Source organism: Petaurus breviceps, unplaced genomic scaffold (genome assembly GCF_028583685.1).
Source record: "Petaurus breviceps papuanus isolate PSGF00001 unplaced genomic scaffold, PetGlider_PUasm1.0 91133, whole genome shotgun sequence".
Taxonomy (NCBI): Eukaryota; Metazoa; Chordata; class Mammalia; order Diprotodontia; family Petauridae; genus Petaurus; species Petaurus breviceps.
In genome coordinates this window covers 36,694,176-36,707,138 of record NW_027187419.1, presented here as the reverse complement: position 1 = coordinate 36,707,138, position 12,963 = coordinate 36,694,176, and the positions used below count along the sequence as shown (strand labels likewise).

The 12,963-nt window shown below is 38.5% G+C and overlaps 1 pseudogene; it reads right to left on the bottom strand.

Annotated features, from left to right (window-relative positions):
- Window positions 1-1,131: 1,131 nt before the first annotated feature.
- LOC138154937 (eukaryotic translation initiation factor 3 subunit H-like) lies at window positions 1,132-6,255 on the bottom strand (annotated as a pseudogene).
- Between the last annotated feature and the right edge of the window lie 6,708 nt (window positions 6,256-12,963).

The window sequence follows — 12,963 nt, the reverse complement described above, 5'->3', positions numbered from 1 at the left end:
GTGAAGAAACTACTTCTACTGTTGTAGGTAGGCACCTTCTCTGTAGCATAATTTTTGGGAGTTATTTGAGGGCACTGAAAGGTTAGGAGACAGCCAGGGTCACAGAATGCATCACTTAGAGGTTTGACTTGAACTCTGGTCTTGTTGGCTTAAAGGCTGGCTCTTTCTCAGTTATGCCTTGCTGGAGGCAAGGTAATTATTTAAGGAAAAGTGTTAGCACCTGCACCATTAGGGAAAACCTCTTATAAATGGCAGTGATTGACCTGAACCTTGAAGGAAACTAGGGATTCTAAGAGTTGAAAAGTAAGGAGGGCAGTTGTTCTAGACGTGGGACCCAACCTGGGCCCAGGTTGGAGATGAGAGACGGAATACTATGTGTGAGCAACAGTAAGAAGGGCAGTTTGGCCAGACTGTGTTAGGTGTGAAGAAATAGTCTGGTCTGCTTCTGAAAACAGATCAAGAGATATATATTTCTTCAGAAATAATACTAGTCCTCTATTGAGTACCTGAAAAACAGAAAGTAGATTCCTGAAAGAGGTTTCTGCCCTCAAAGTGTTTACAATATTGGCATTAAAAGCCCTTCTTAACATGGCCTTCTCCCCATTTTTTGTATCCTTACACTTTATTATCCAAGTCCCGCCTCAACCCCCTAAACCTAGTCTTTGATCTAATGATGCTAGCTGCCTGGCTGTTCCACAAGCAACACGTATTTAATCTCTGACCTCCAGGCACTTTCTCTGGCCATCCCCTACAGGCAACTGATGATGAGATCAGTGTGACTGTTTTGGGGGACCAGGAAGAACTCTCTTTTCCAAGCCCACTCTGTTTTTTTGAAGCTGAGAAGAGGATACAGCAAAGCTTCAGGAAGACCAATGTTCATTCTCTTCAAGGATAGTTAGCCAAGGCCTGGTTTGAACAGAAGGTGGGTCTGTTAGTTACTCTGATGATTACCCAATACAGGTGCTCTCAAGTTGGGCTTCCCTGCTCTCCATTCCCTTTTCCCTCTATCTTTGTAAGGGAAAGGAGGATTGTGCCCTGCTCCATCTGTCACCTGATTTCTCCTAGTCCTGTTCTTGCAGCTCAGCTATGGTTGTGTTCTTGCTTTTCATTTCTTCTGTTGCTTACAGTAGATTAGGCTCTAAGCCCTTCTTCTATTTTCCTCTGAAGTTTCCTGTCTCGTTTCAGATTTAACTGGCAATGGTTTCTGTGTCGGCAGATGATGACATCAGATGCACCAGAATCATGCATCCAACCCTGACTCATTCTCCACAGCCTAATTTTGCAAAAGCAGAACCATATTATTATGAAAGTACAATTATATAGAATATTTGCCCTGCAATAAGGAGTGAATCCATTGTAACAGGAGACTGAGGAAGTTTGAAGAGTTTGGACATGTCCTCTTCAGGGAGAGAAGCTTCTCCTCTGCTCTGGTGGTGTAGATTCTCCTGCTAACAGAGCTGCAGATACTGATATTTCTGTTGCTTACTGGTGTTTCTCATATAGGTGTTGTATTTAACAATACCCTATTTCATCTACTCTGTCCATCAACAATTGCAGGCTCTTCCTCAGATGATTACTGCTGGCTAGACTGAGCAATTCATATTTATCTGCCATAGCTGATTCTTTTTTAGTTCCCAAATTAGTATGTTGATCAGATGTGAATTTTTAATTATAATCGACATGTCTTCAAACATGTTCTCAAAGGTGGTATTTGCCTTTTTCAATGTTTCAGGAGAAAAATCTTTCACTGTACAAACTTCTATCAGCTTAGGAATCAGCCTGTATGCCTTCAATGATAGAGACCCTTGAACAGTTTTTATGGGGTCACAAATGAGAACTACAGAGTCTTCCATTGCATGTTGGTAACTGCATTGAGAATCCAAGAGAGCATGGGTGACAAAAGAGCCATAGTATGTAGAATGGTACCAAGCAACCAACATGAAAATGATCAATATTTACATAATGAAGACTGTGCATCATCTCCATCTGATACTGGCCTTCTACAAAATCAGCATCACCCTCTGTGTGATGGGGAAAGACAAAACAATTGGTGATTTTAAGCCTGTCTTCCATCACCACACCCAGTAGTACTCCCTGGACAACTTCATTCCCCCGTTCTTCTTCTTGGTAATATTTAATTATTTAAAAAAGCAAGCAAACAAACAAACAAAAATAACAGTCTATCGATCTGTACTTGCTTCATGGCCAAATTTCCTGAGTCACCTTTACTTTTTCCTTTGCTGGAGGCTGTGTCAACTGTGGAAGTCAAACTGATGGAGCCAAAGCCGGCACCTTCTTTATGGGATGCTATCTTAGTGGAAGGACCGGAGGAAAGAGAAACCCAAATATTACTGTTCTTAAGGTCCAAGTCTATCAGTAATATTAACAGACTTCTCTGCTTTTTTACCTGGAAAAGCAAGACAATATCACTCAACTACACTAATTCTTTTTTTTCTAGAGATTTCTCAAGTATCCCTCCATATTAATACCCAAGTATTAATGCAGTTAATAAATTTTAAATGTCACAGCAGTAGTAATCTATTGGAATAATGATTGTGTTAGCAATAAATATCACAAAAACATGAATTCAAATGATGGAAAGAGTCCCAATGTTTTTTTATGTATAAACATAAAGTAATTATATATGTATTATATATATATTTATGTATATGCCATAGTATTCAGATTTCTAAGATATAACATATCAGTAAATTTAGCAATTGCATAGCAATATTCTCATGCTAGCATCAGGTTGAGGTGAAACCAAGATAGATTGGAATAACTTCTTATACCTCCAAAAAAGAAAAAACAAAAAAAAATTTAAAAATTACATTAAAATATCTTTTTTCCATTGCTTTGGACTATTTTTATTTTATGAAATATTTAATATTTTTAGTTTTCAACATTCATTTCCACAAGATTTTGAGTGACTAATTTTTCTTCCCCTCTTTCCCCTGCCCCCACCCCAAAATAGCAAGCCTACTGAATACCCCTACCCACAATCTGTTCTCTCTTATATTCTCCCCCACCCCCAACTTTCTAGCAGGGCAAGATGGGTTTCTATACCCTGGTGCTTGTATTTCCCAGTTGCATGTAAAAAAATTTTTTTTTAAACATTTGTTTTTAAAACTTTGAGTTCCAGATTTTTTTTCCTTTTCTTCCCTCCTCACCTGCCCCTCCGGGAAGCTATGCAATTCAATATAGGTTGTACATGTGTAGTTATGCAAAACATTTCTATAGTAGTTGTATTGTGAAAGACTAACTATATTTCCCTCCATTCTATCCTGCCCCCCCACTTATTCTATTTTCTCCTTTGACCCTATCCCTTTTCAAAAGTGTTTGCTTCTAACTACCCTCTCCCCCAATCTGCCCTCCCTTCTATCCTCCCCCCTCTTATCTGCTACCCCCCCGTTTTCCTGTAGGATAAGATACCTAATTGAGTGTGTATGTTATTCCCTCCTTAAGCCAAATTCAATCAGAGTAAGGTTGTCCCATTTCATTTCACCTTCCTGCTCTTCCCCTCCATTGTAACAGTTTTCTCTTGCCTCTTTTATAGGAGATAATTTACCCCAATTTACCTCTTCCTTTCTCCTCCCAATATATTCCTCTTTCACCTCTTAGTTTTATTTTAAGATATCATCCCTTCATATTCAATAATCCTGTACCCTCTATGTATACATGTACATACATATGTACACACTCACATAGATATCTATATACACATACACCCTCCTACATATACATATGTGCATGTGTACATATACATATATACATACACAATTCATATATACACACATATATATTCCCTTCAACTATCCTCATACTGAGAAAAGTCTTGTGAGTTATAATTCTCTTTTTTGCATGTAAATAGTTCAACTTTAATAAGTTCCTTATGATTTATTTTTCCTGTTTACCTTCTCATGATTCTTGTATTTGAAAGTCAAATTTTCTGTTCAGCTCTGTTTTTTTCATCAAGAATGCTTGAAAGTCCTCTATTTCATTGAATGACCATATTTTTCCCTGAAACATTATACTCAGTTTTTCTGGGTAGGTGATTCTTGTTTTTAGTCTTAGCTCCTTTGACTTCTGGAAAATTATACTCCAAGCCCTTTGTAAGCGTTATGGGATTTAAAGATCTTCCATGCCCCATTGGACTTGCTGACGTAGCAGGAAGGGGGGGAGCAAGAGGAAGCGGAAGCCAAACTAGAGTTCCTGCGGTGGCTGGCGGTGGTGGCGAAGGCGGCAGCAGCAGCAGAGGCAGCGGCAGCGCGAATCCCTTTTTGAGTTAGCCAGAATTTCTGCTAAGGACTCCTGCTGAGGACTGCCAGGGGCTGGAGCTGCTGGGAGCGCACTTCCCGGACGCTGGGTGGTTGCTGTGAGTGGGGAAAGGAGGACCTTTGCCTGAGGTAGCCTGTTCTGTTTCAAAGGCTTGAAAATGTGGGAGCTTTCTACTTTATCTACCTGTGCCAATGTCATAACTACTCTGATGGCTTTCACTTTCTGGTTTTGGGACTCAGTCTTTTGGTATCTTAATAAATTTTCCAGCTTATTCCCCCATATGGCAAGCATGATGTATTTTGTGATGGATAATTATATCAGCATATTTGTGATCTCCATAGGCATTGTGAATATGGCATTGCTGATACACCCTTTGATCCCTTAATGTAGAAGCTGCTAGGTCTTGTGTTATCCTGATTGTGTTTCAACCATACTCAAATTGTTTCTTCCAGACAGCTTGCAGTATTTTCTCCTTGTCTGGGAACTCTGGAATTTGGCTATTATATTCCTAGAAGTTTTCTTTTTGGGATCTTTTTCAAAATGTGATTAGTGAATTCTTTCAATTCCTATTTTTCCCTCTGGTTCTAGAATATCAGGGCAATTTTGCTTGAGAATTTCTTGAAAGATGGTGTCTAGGTTCTTTTTTTGATCATGGCTCTCAGGTAGTCTAATAATTTTAAAATTATCTCTCCTGGAACTATTTCCAGGTCAGTGGTTTTTCCAATGTGATATTTCACATTGTCTTCTATTTTTTTTCATTTGTTTGGATCTATTTTGTAGTATCTTGATTTCTCATAAAGTCATTAGCTTCCATTTGCTCTAATCTAATTCTGAAGGAATTATTCTTTTCAGTGAGTTTTTGAAATTCCTTTTCCATCTGGCAAATTCGGCTTTTTAAGGCATTCTTCTCCTCATTGGCTTTTTGGACCTTTTTTTCATTTGAGTTAGTCTATTTTTAAGTTGGTATTTTCTTCCATATTTTTTGGATCTCCTTTAGCAGGTTGTTGACTTGCTTATCATGAATGCATTATTTTCATTTCTCTTCCCAATTTTTCCTCCACTTCCTTGATTTTCAGAATCCTTCTTGAGATCCTCCATGGCCTGTTACCAATTCATATTTTTCTTGGAAGCTTTTGATGCAGGAGTTCTGACTTTGTTGTCTTCCTCCCTGTAGCAGCAAGCACCCCAGTATCCCCAGGGTGGCTGCCAACACAGGTTCTTAGATCTGCTTTTCTAAAGGAAAGCAACTCAAAATGGGTTAACAATCTTGCTTTAATCAATCAAACATATCATTTACATAGTTCAGGGGAAAAAGGTTAGCACCCAAACTTCAGAGTATACAGACAGAAGTTACAAGAAAACAGAAAAACATATCAAGCAGACAGGCTTCCAAACTGTCCAACCATTATATCCACCAAATCACAGTTATAAGAGAGGGAAGCATCAATATCTGGGTTTTCAAAGCCGGGGGGTTCTCAGTGGCTTCCCAGAATCTCATCTGGTCAAATCACACAACACTTCTCAAAGTGAGCCCCAAAACAAAGCATCCCATCAGGGCTTATATGGCCTTCTCATGGGTCAGAGAATGTAACAACCCTCTTGACCCATTGCCCAGTCATAAAGTATCTCCTGAGAAACAAGCCTCCCACCACAGGCTCCAGGTGCACTTAAGCCTAGGGGAAGTGAAGATCTTAAAAATTTACATTCCCATTACACTCCCACCCCATGCTTTGATATTTTTTTGTCCCCCAAAAAAGGAATCTATGGTATGATTACGTTTCCTCTGCTTGCTCATCTTGCCAGTCAATTACTTGGCTCTTTGCCACAGTAGAACTCTGCTTCCAGAATGGAGAAAGTTTTGTCCCAAATTACTGGGCTTTTAACAGCTTCCAGGGCTATTAGGAAGGCAGCCTCTCTTTAGCCCCCACAAGCTCTGAAACACTGGCCACCCACCCCAGGACCACCATCCAAGACCATGGTCCAGGTCCAAGCAGGCTAAAGCAAGAGTGATTACCCTCTGAATCATTTCTTGGTCCCCCTACATCTGCAGGCCTGTAGCTCTGGAGGCAGCCACAGCTGCTGGGCCTCTGCCACTTCTCACCCTGGGGGCAGGGGCCAGACCTTGTTCTTAAGTCCCCCTCTTCCAATGGAGTTCCACACAGGCCTTTTACTTTCTCTTTGGTGTTTATGGCTTGAGAAGTCTGAAAACTGCCACAGCTGCTGGTGATTCACTCTCCTGAAGTCTGCTCTGGCTGCTGCTGGTCAGGGCCTCCCTGGGGCCAGACTTGCATGGCTCATGCAGGATTGTGCTTGGCTTCCAGCTTGGTATGATAGACCCTTCCTGTTGGCCTGCAAGGCTGCCTTCAGTGGGAGATTTGTTTCTCTATGTCACTTTGTGGGTTCTGTAGCTTTAAAATTTGTTTAGAGTAATTTTTTTATATGTATTGGGAATGATTGGAGCAGGAGCTCACGCTAAATTTTGCTTCTACTCCACCATCTTGGCTCCACCTTCATTAAAATATTTTTTGTCCCCTAGGATCCAAACAAGAAGAAAGAAATTATCTATACCTCTAATAAAAATATCATTCCTATAAAGAGAAAAGAAAAAAAAACATAATTGAAATGTGTTTTATAGAATGAAAATAGTAAATCCCCATCTGAGGCAAAACTGAATATAGCAAAAATGTCTAAAACTTCCTTTCTAAGTCAAAGGAAGTTCCCAGTTACTAAGCTTACACAACACACATTCAACTGCAAATGGCTAGGTAAGGAATGTATTCAAAGAAGATGGCATCAGGATTCATCCTTACAAAGAAGAAAAAAAGTCAGTCTGGAAAAAAAATCTGTCCTTCAAAGTTGCTTTCACAAATTTGGATAACAGAAATGTGAATTTTAAACCAAAAATATCTAGAAAACAAAATTCTAATTTGAGCTTATCAGCAAGAATACACAGAAACACAAAACAATGTGCCTACTAAAATAGGAACTGGGGACTTTGGGGCCACTCAAATACTGATAATCTCTTTAGCCAGACATTATTTAGGTTGAAAACTTCATGAGCCACTCTAGAGGCAAAATACTGTAGAACCTTGGAAGGAAAACATTAAAAAATATCCAACCTCCCCCTCCCCCTTTTTTTTCTTTTAAGAAGATGATGACCAGAAACTTTTTCTATATTCCTGTGGGTGAGCTCCTACATGTAGGGAGTGTATATGGGTGCATGTGTATATGTGTGTGTTGCCCATGTAGGTTATATGAGTCCATATAGGTGTGTCTGGGTATGTCTCACAGGTGTGTCTAGAATAGATCTATCTAGAATCTCTTCCTACTCTTCTCCAAAGGAGATTTTGATGCATTCCATGAGGGAAGTAGGAGATTGGGGCCATGAAGTTGGTTGATTTCCTCTTTTTAGAGAAGGGATACTAGGGGAGAAATATGTCTTGGCTCCCCTAACTAATGTTAGTCTTGGAGAAATAATTTTTACATTCAAGCTGTACTATTGATTACTATTCCTTAATGGGGAAGAAATTATATATATATATATATGTATATATACATACACATACATTTATACATGTATATATGTGTGTGTCTCTATGTATTCACACACATACACACATATGAATCTATGTATCTAATCTATGCATATATACACAAACATCCAAAATATATGTGTGTATACATACATACTGAGAGAGAGAACTTTGACTTCCTTCTGATTGAAGGCTAGTCACTCCAAGACAACAGTGAATGACAAACAAACTTTTTTTCCAAACTGATAGCAAACAGAAATCAAAGAGGTTGTATGGATGAGAATATATCAGCCAATGTACAGAATGAATGAGCTCTCCCAATGGGAGTAAGCTATTTCAGTTCAACCAAGAGAGAAACTCATGTCTTGCCAAGGGAATTTCTCTGAAATCTCTAGTGCAGTAAGCTTGACATAGGGCATGACTGAGATGCCAGATTTTTCTGCCACTGTCTTCCCAGAATCTTTATTTACCTTCATAGATTCCTTCCTGAATAGAATATGGAAATGTGTGTTTTGTTTCTTAAAGCTGGACACCAGAAGACCAAGATCTGTCCTCTACTAATCTCCTGCCAAATTCACAGTCCTTCCCTACCAAATTCAAGCCCTCCTAATATTGCTCACTCAATGCTCCACCACTCAGTGAGCTTGAGACTCTGGTGATTAAATCCCACCCTAACAATTTTCAGAAATTCATATTTTAATTTGTTATAACAAACGTTAATTACCTATGGCGTGTAAGATATGTTGCGTACAAAATGATGTATTCAAGGCAAGGACTGTCTTATTTATGGTCCCAGTACTGAGCACAGTGCCTGGAACAACAGTATACAGTAATAAATGACAGGGAAAAACAACATATAAAAGGGAAGGCTGGTCTGGGAAGAATGATTAGGCCTGGGAGATTACAGGGATAGTAGATGCAGCGATAGGGCAATTAATTTTCAACTCTTTTGAGAAATAATGATGTTTCTGATTACTGTTCTCAGAGGTAGAAGTCAATAGTGTGTATGTTAAGGAGTGCCTCATGGTAGGGTGATAGGCAGATTTAATTGAAATGGGTCTGTGAAGAGCACTCTCACCACTCAGAAGCCCAGGGCCCCAGAGCAGGAACTGGACTGATAGATGAGTGAGACATAGAGAATGGATCAAAGCAACATGACAAGAAGATGGATGGTCAAAGGGGCAAAAATGAAATCACTCTTTTCCTTAAGGAACTAACACTCACAACACAGAGGTTTGCATATATAGTAAAAAGAAGGGATAATTTTCACATTTGCAAAATCATGGCAAGGAATCCCTTCAGATACTATGAGCTTGAGGCACTCTACTGTGGTATTCTGTCCTCTTGGACATCTTTACTGGGATATACAGGTCCAGAGCTACAAGCATGTTTCAGACTCACCAAAACTTTCATGTATGTGGGTTTTATCTATCTATGTTTATCATATTAGAAATGAAAATATTTTAGTATTATTATTAACACAGTTTTGAATGCATAGACCTAGTGGTCGTGGGGCAACCCTGAAATGTACTTGGGCAACCACAGAGATCCATGGAGCACACTTTGAGCAGCATTGTTCTAGAGTCAATACCAAAACTCTTGTTGAGGAGGAAGCTTCTGTGTTGCTTAATAAGATCTATTAGAATCAAAAGTTTATTTTGTCATCTTTTTATCTATCTATCTATCTATCTATCTATCTATCTATCTATCTATCTATCTATCTATCTATCATCTAACTATCTACATATCTATCTATCCAGCCATCTATTTTCTGTTATATATAACCTTTATATGATATCAATATCATGGTTGTAAACACTCTCTACTTCCTTCTATACATACCCACAAATATATGTCTATATAGATGTGTATGTGTGAAGAGAGAGACAGACAGAAAGGGAGAGAGAGAGAGAGAGACAGAGAGACAGAGAGAGAGAGACAGAGACAGAGAGACAGACAGAGAGACAGAGACAGAGAGAAATAAAGGTCTAGCTGGCTACCAGGTTGACAACATGCAATAAAAGCTTTTAGTTAATCAGATAATCTGGAAGTTTCATATGTTTTTTAATGCAAACCATAATCTCTGGATAAGGATCTATATACATGTAAAGTTGCAATTCAAGACAAAATGTTTTTTCCTCATGGAAATGGAGGAACAACTCAAAGATGCATTTGTTATATGAAGCAAGAAAGGGCATAAAGTAAAAGTTTTAGGGACTCCAGGATGAGACTCAAACAGTTGTAAAGCATCAGACAAACAGATTTAGTAACTTGCTACAGTCTTAGAATAAACAGAATTTGTAATATCCTAATTGTTTTCTCCATCTTTCTGTAAACACATATGCAATGAAACTTATACTATGGTTTGTAGCCTAATCTTAGCAATAATATTGTATTTAATTTCTACTAAAACCATACATTTGAAATATCAATTTTATTCTCCATCATATTTCCCTAATTCTCATATATTAAGCAAGCAATGGAGTATTATAATATCACCTTTACAGTCATGTATCATAGTCGGTTCAGCCACTCTTTATGTCTATAAATTAGACAATATCACTAAAAAGTAGGTAGAATGATCAGGTTTATCTAGGCAATAAAACATTTCAAAGTATTTGTAGAGAAATGGAATATTTAATTCAAAAACAAAACAAGCTTTGGAGGTATCTACTGCCCTTTTAAAGCAAAGAGGAGGGAGAAGGAAGGGAAACCCATCCTTCAGAGTGTGTAGTCTTTTCTTCCAAATGAGAAGTCAGCTTTTGCACTCCAATTCTGGCCCCTGAAAGCAGAGAGCATGGCAGAGCCAAAAGCTGAGGTAGCATCCCCAAAGGTTGCTGGGCCCCGGCACTTAGCTCCCTTGTATCAAAGTTCCCATTCCATCTGCCATTCCATCACCTTGCTTCCACCAAAAACATACCAGTGTTGTATTCAATCACTTTTGATGATATTACAACCATCCTGCATAGGTCCCACAGCTCACAATTCCTGAGGCACCTCCTGTCTTAGAATTCAATGAGAGTCTTACCCACTCAATAGTCAATAAACTCTAATTAGGTGCCTTCTATGTGCAAAACACTTTGCTAAACTTGGGGAGTTCGAAGGAATGTATATGCCAGTCTGTGCCCTTCAGGTGCTCACAATCTAATTAGAGAACACATAAAAAATTGAAAATGCGGGAAGGGGAAAAAAGAAGGGACATGATGAAGTTCAATAGCCAGGTGTGATAGTAATGGCTACAGGGGAATCTTTAATTGCCATTACTATCACACCAGGGTAAAAAATGATTTAAGGAGTTGTAGACTACAGGATAGATTTCATCTTGCATGATAAATTTTTGGAGATTGTAAAATCCAGGAGAGTAGCCATTTGGAAAATGATGAATAATTTTCCCTCCCAGAATAGAAAGGAAAAAAACATATCTGCATATACCAGAAACTCACTAAGTCAGGATCCACACACTCCTCCCTCCCTTCAAGAATTCATCTCAAAATAATTAGAGAACTTTGTCACATATAATTGTGTGGTTGTAGGACAACTCCTTAACACATTTTTGACAGATTCCCTGAAATTTAATATTTTAATTATGAGGTTTGCATGTTTCTTTATTAAATTATTTTTATGGATTGTTCCCTAGTGTAGTGGATAAAAAAGTTTACAGGGAGTCAAGAGAAATGGGTTCAAGATTTGTTTTTACTGTTGCCTAGCTGTGGGATCTTGGGTAAGTAATTTCTCCTTTTGGGCTACAATTTCCTCAGGTACAAAATGAGCATAATGGACTTACAGATTTTAAACTTTCCTTGTATGACTAATATCTTCAGTATAATTTACCTGGTGAAGCTGGATATCTGAAGCAAACAATTCACTTTTGGGGGGGATCTATCTGCTAGTCTCAGCAATCTTCTCCCTTCTATGGAGCATCAAGGGAAACTGCATTGTGAATGTTTTATGTTAGCAAAAACAGAAGAAGAGCAATCCAAGGTTGAATTGAAAAAGCTTTCTACTCCTTAATTTTAGATAGAACTGTCCCTAAAGGAGTTGTATGGTGGGTTTCTCTTCAATTACTATAGTTGGTGCCAGGGTAATAGGTCTTTCCATGTAGAACTAGGTTTATCACTATTTGATGTTTTCTTAAAAAAAACATTCTTATTGGTACCTTTTGTTTTTATGTTGTCTAGATTTTTTTTCATATCCTCTCCTCCTCCCCTTCCATAAAACTAGTCCTCATGGCAAAGATTTTTTTTCTTAAAGAGGAAAAATGCTAAATTCAAGCTTAAAACCTGATTGTTGCAACAGGGTGCTAGCTCAATAAGATGGAGGACTAGAAATTTTCTCCAAACCTCATGGAATCTCAAAATCTCTGAAAAAAAGGGATAATGTACCAAAGATAGAGTGATCATAGCTCTCTCTGTAGGCCAATACACCAAGAAGCCTAAAAATAATAGCTTTATATATTAAGAGCAGATAACATTCATCCCTGCTTTCTTTTCTCCCAAAACCACCCCCATAAACCACCACCCTGTCAGGGAACAAAATCTGACTCACCAATTTGTGTTCTGGGATCAATCAATCAATAGAACAATATGTATTAAATGCCTACATTGTGCCAGGTATCAGATAAAGGTTGTGGATTTTAATAAGAGGCAAAAGACAGTCCTAGTCCTTCAGGAACTTACAGTCTAATGAGGGAGAAAACAAGCAAAATATATGTATATACAAAGCAAACTTTGTACAGGATAAAGAAGAACTAATTATTAGAAGGAATGCTCTGAAATTAAGAGAATTTGCAGAAAGTTTCCTGTAGAAGGTGAAATTTTAGTTGGGTCTTGAACCCACAGAAATCAGTAGTAGGAGAGAAGGAGGGAGAGAATTCCAGGCATGGTATATAGCAAGAGAAAATCTAGAGCTGAGAGATAGTGTCTTGTTTGAGGAACAGTCAGAAGGCCAGTGTCATTGGATTGAGGCATGTGTTGGGTAGTAGTTGTTGAGAAAACTACAAAGGTAGGAGGTTATGAATAACCTGGAATGCCAAACAGATGATTTTGTATTTGATTGTGGAAACAATAGGAATCCACTGGGATGTTTTTGAGTAGGTGGATGCCATGATCAGACCTGCATTTTTGGAAAGTCAGGTTGGTAGCTGAATGGAGGC